Genomic DNA, 6,000 nt, shown 5'->3' on the forward strand with positions numbered 1-6,000 from the left:
TAAGCGTCATCCATAGCTATCCACGATTTCAATTTTGACGCTAAAGATGAAGCCATCATTGAAAACAAGAAACAGACTCGGTCGCAAGCGCGAAACTGAATCCTTTTCCCTTTAGTTTGAAGGAAGAAGTGGCGGAGTAGCCATCGAGTCATCAAAAGCAATTTTTTATTCGATTTAAGAAAGAAGTGATAAAGCATAGCCGCTCCAATAACCTCCCTCTCACTGCCACCACCACCCCCACCCATACAGGTTGCACATGCAAAAAAAGGGGAGAAAGCCAGCCAACTGTATGCGTTTTAGTATGTTTTCTCGGCACATATCCGAGTGGTGTCTGCTTGCAAAGGCGATAAGCACAAAAATCCTTATATTATTTTCTTTCTTTATATAGCCTATAAGAAAACAGATATTTTGTTTTCAGGATTGGAAGTGATAACTGACGACTTTTCTTTTCTTTTTTCTTTTTCTTTCTTTCTTTCTTTTTTTTCTTTTTTTTTTTTTTTTTTTTTTTTTGCATGTTGTAGAGTGTACGATTTGTTTTAACCCAGCTTTCCCTCAATGCAAATCGGTTGAACAAAGTGAGAGAGAAAAATACAGATAATTAAATAAAGTACTTTTTGAGTTATTATTACATATATAGGAATATTTTTATTTGCGTATTATTTAAAGAAAATTAGCGAAAAGGAGCAAGAAAACTGAATTTATGTAAAAATATATACAGTAGACGGAAAATATGTAACAGACGTCAAAATATGTAAAAATATGTAACGTGATTTTGGTTTATATGGCTCCTTACTTCGTAATTTGTGAACATTTCTTAGTTTCACCAGCGTACATACAAAGGAAAAAATATGTAAAAACATAAAAATCCGGGCCTTAATTATGAGACAAACTTACAACACGAACTTCATAAGCTACCTGTAAGAAAAAAAGTTCCGCCCTCATGTAATTTCTTCTCTGCATATATCGAATTGGCATGGAATTGTTAAGAACGAACAGAAGTAAAAGTTTGAGAAAATAATTTATTTTTCAAACATATGAAGTTGAAGAACTTGAAAGAAATTTAAATAACTAGAGTCATGGATGCAGATCCTGTAGGATGAGCAAAAATGTTAGAAAAGAGGATTTGCCCATTTTTCCCCATAGCTCGGTGAAGCCAAAAAAAATATCGAGACAAACCTGATTGGCTGCTCTCTTTTCCGCCAGTAATGCTCGCTCAAAACTAGGTTTTCCGTATTGCAATATGTAGTGTTCATTGCGTTTAGTTTTATTTAAATATTCACTTTGTTTAAAATGGTTACATGTGCAGCTTATGGATTTGTGTTCGTTACCTTCAATAGGGCTCTCGTTCTTACTTCCGTTGAGGGTCGTGCTCTAGGACTCATCCTCCAATAAGGATCACACTTAGGGTGGGATCCAGGATTTTCTGAGCGGAGGTGCACCAATAATTATTAAACTAACCAATCACACTGAAACTCTTCAAAGTGGCATGTGACCTCTATTTCCTACATCACAGGGGTTAAAGTCCCTTGGCGATGCCTTAATTAGTAACTTGACAGAATGTGCGCCTTCATCTGCACACTGATAACTATCGCCCTCTTTCCTTCATGAACCCTCTCTGAATTGATATCTAGAGGATAAGATTTACTACAATGACAACGCTGAATCAGCAGCGTTTCAGTGCGGGAATGAGGTTCCACCGACAGAGGCGGATTTAGAAAATAAAAGCTGGGAAGGGGTGAACCAGAACCCATACTATGATAGATGTCTTATGAGTTTACTATAAACTTTCAAAAATATATAAGTAAAAGCTTCAGTTATTTTGGTCACTCAAAAAACTAGGAGGGCCGAGGACTTCCAGCTCCGGGCTAGATCCATTTCTGTCCACCGATGCAAATAAGAGTTTCATGTTTTTTGTTAGTATAATATTGATTAAAAGAAGCATAGTTCAAACTCGGACAGTGGCAACTACTCCCTGCCCCCTCCGAAATAACGCCCTCCCACTGAGTCTTTAGATTGTTAATCAGTGGCGGCGGTTGGGGGGGGGGTAAGACACGATCTTAACAATTGCATATCAATATTAGATTTCCTGATTGTTTCTAACACTGTTTGATGAAAGGTTGTATAACTAATAGGATATTATCTTTTTTCACTTAAAATGTCGTATATCGTATTTCTATTTTATTAAGTAAATTCGTAAGAACAATACAGGTAGGTACTAGCCCTTTATACTCTTAAACAACGAAAGTGTAAGAAGAGATTTGAGTTCTTGCTCATGAACATCTTAAAATTTTGTCTGGAAAATTGTGTGATTAGATTATTTAATAAATTTGCTAAACAAATAAATAGAAGGGATAATATTAATCATAGTAATGAATAATGACGCTTGTTTTGCAGAAGTTATATTGAAACTGAGAATTAATGAACAACATATACTTTTAATTCCACACATGCCATTAAATGAATGTTTTTACTCTTAGAAAATGAAATACAGTAAGTACTGCAAGCATATGCTATAACATTTAAGGAAATATGCAATTGCAATATTAATTGCTTTGAATTGCAATTAAAACGCAATTCCTGTAGCTTTCTTAACTCTACGGGAAGAGAAATACCCAATACGTACTCACGCAACGGCAAATATAATATGGCACCATTTTTTCTATGAAACAGTAATACATACAAAACCTTTACCAGGGTGTCCACAATCTGGAAAATAAGTGAGTCAGGGAAAGGTCAGGGAAGTAAAAATGTATCAGGTGAAGTCAGGGAAATGGCAGATTGGTCAGGGTAAGTCAGGAGAAAATCGATTTAGGTCCATTGTTCAATTACTGAATTTATGAAATAGGGTTGATTTCTTTACTGTTACTGGATGCAAAATGTAGTGTCCTCAATGATGATATTGAGGGGGACAGTGTTCTCTGATATAGTTGTTGAAACTAATTTTCTGCGAAAAACACATATCTAACTGCATCCTGGCATATTTGCTCAAAAGGGTAGACGCTGTTCTAGAAGAATTGCATGGTGCCAAGAGGATATCTGGACAAGTGGCTGAGAACGCGAAGAAATAGTATCTCCAGCTCACAGTGAAAGCTCAGACTAAAGAATTTAAAGAACACTCGAATGAATTCATAGCCAATGATAGAGATGGTATTGGACTTGATGAGTTTTTTTTTTTTTTTTTTTTGCTTGTCTTAGGAAATGGGAAGAACTTCGTTCACTTATGGTCAGTTATGAAATTGTGTTCTATCTTCTTTCACTGAAACGCATTTTTTTGAAAGTGGTTTTACAATAAATAAAATTATCATTGTTGACAACTTACAAGAAGAATCTCTGGTGGCTCAACGGATCATATATGATTCTGTGATGAGAATATGTGGATCATCAGGATTAATAATTACAAGAGGTATGATAAATTCAGTGAGAAGTTCAATGAGACAATATCAGGTATATTTGGAAAAGAAAAGAGAAATAAATGCTGGAGACGAGAAGAGGAGAGAGAAACGGAAATTCAGCAACAACTAAAGGAGCTGGAGGAAGAAGAAAAGAAAATTAAACTGCGGAGACAACAAGAACGATATTCAGATCAATAAGAAGAAAACTATGCGAGAAAGAATGAAAACACATTTCTAAATGGGTTGCATTTAACAACTGCACTAGCAAAAGTATGTGTTACATAATGCGTGTGTGAATTATTTCTTTTATTTTTTTTAATAATCAGTAAAATCATGTATGAACTGTTTATTACTATAGGCAATATTATAATGCTGTGTAATAGGTATTATAATGTGTATTTTATTTCATATCTTAAGTACTCTGTATACTGCACACTTTCGTTTGTAACTTTACATTTTGTGTAATATGTAGGCCTAATCAATATCGGCCTAATGCATATGTTTGTAAATTTACATTCCTTTGGAAAGAAAATTGAAAAAAGAAAGAAACAGAAGCGGAAGAGAACAAGGCCAACTACGGGGAGTGTGCAGGCTGGAGTTTCTTTCCTTTTTCTATATTTTTAAGTTATTCAGGGGTCAGGGAAATCTGGAACTTTCGTCATGGAAAGTCAGGGAAAAGTCAGAGATCTTTTCTCCAAATTGTGTGGACACCCTGTTTACATGGGCAGTTGCCCCCCCAATTGCCGCCCATGTTGTTAATATACAGGTTTAGTACATACTGAATGAATCAGTTAACAAATGGTTAATAGGTCAGTAGCCTAGCAAGCACTGACTGAAATTGTAACAGACTCAGTTCTTTCCTTCATAACAACATTCTATAGCTAAGTACTTGGCAGCAAATTTGTTCCTCGAACTCCATGATCTTTTCTTAGTTTTTTTTTAAATTTTTTTATTATTTTGACTGAAACTTCCATAAAATAACGTATACATAAAGTAGCTGAAATGTGTTTCATTCAGTTGTGTTGAGAAGTTTTTTTGTTTCCGACTCTCGAAATAAATCCTGACCTGATCTTTGTCTTCTTTTTTAAAACAACTTAGGACAGGAAATGTCTTCCAAATGTCAAGTTAAATTCATTTCCAGGTATACACAAGTTCTCATTCTTTGATTCCAAAACACTCGATTGGAAACCGCTTTGAAAACGCTTCAGAGAAATGTACTTGAACCAGCAATTTGATTTTCTTGTAACTTTTTTTTTCTTTTTAATGCCGTTTCAATACTGATTCAACAATAGTTTTATTAGAAGTTATTTTATTCAACAACAATTGCACTTACATTTCGAATAGGAACACTTGCTGGTCACTTTTTTTTTTGTTCTACCGTCAAACAAAACTGTAAAAAAACTGCCCCACGCAGAAGACTCTTTTCAGTTGCTGGCCACATAGAGGGCGCTCAAGTAGTTGTTGAAAATCCTCTTGACTGCCACACATTAGATGGCGAAGGTGGGAATGTTGAGTCTTTCTGCAGCTCTTGACATTTTACGAAGACTTTTTTGGTTTTCAATAACTGTATTATCTTCTAAAAAAAAGAAAGAAAGAAGTCAATGGTTTGATTTCTTGATGCAACAAATGACAATATTAGCTTTGAAACAACTGTAGTGGTCTTGACTGTCCAAGTTCAAGAGTCGTGTTTTAAAAGGAAGAACAGCGGTACACGGATAGGAATGAAAGCCTTGTGAAAAAAATACAATAATGCTTTCGAAAATAACTTCGTTACTGCTTCCTACAATACGTTGTGATTCCATTGTGTATCTCTGAACTAAATAAATATTATGGACCGTGGTGGCGCAGTGGTCAGCACTCACCTCGTGTGGTGTCCATGGCTCGATCTTATTTTCACTAAATAAGCTTTGATAGACAAGTGTATACGTGGATTTTCTAAGGATTCTTCCTTATCCTCCTACTTTCTCCATTCTACCATTATCATCTAGGTGCACACCTAGGGTTGCCATATTGCTCGATCGTCCAATGTTTACGCTCCTTACACCAAGCGAGGCGTCGTTTGGCATTTACCTGCGTGATGCGTGATGTGTGGCTTATGAGCAGCCGCTTGACCATGAAATCCAAGTTTTCTCACCTCATGCCTAACTGTCAAGTGGATCCTGATGCAGTTTGGAATTCCTGTGTGATGTTCTGGATAGATGTCTGCCTATTACACTTTACGACCCTCTTCAACTGTCGGCGGTCTCTGTCAGTCAGCAGACGAGGTCAGCCTGTACGCTTTTGTGCTGTACGTATCCCTTCAAGTTTCCACTTCACTATCACATCTGACACAGTGAGCCTAGGGATGTTCAGGAGTGTGGAAATCTCGCGTACAGACTTCGGACACAAGTGACATCCAATCACCTGACCACGTTTGAAGTTCGTGAGTTTCGCGGAGCGCCCCATTCTACTTTCTCACGATGTCTAATGACTACTGAGGTCGCTGATAATGAGTACCTGGCAGTAGGTGGCAGCATAACGCACCTAATATGAAAAACGTATGGTTTTCGGAGTGTCCGGATACTTTTGATCACATAGTGTAAGTATATCACTTTCTTTGTAAATAAAG

This window comes from Thermobia domestica, chromosome 10 (genome assembly GCF_964235325.1).
Source record: "Thermobia domestica chromosome 10, izTheDome1.hap1.1, whole genome shotgun sequence".
Lineage (NCBI taxonomy): Eukaryota > Metazoa > Arthropoda > Insecta > Zygentoma > Lepismatidae > Thermobia > Thermobia domestica.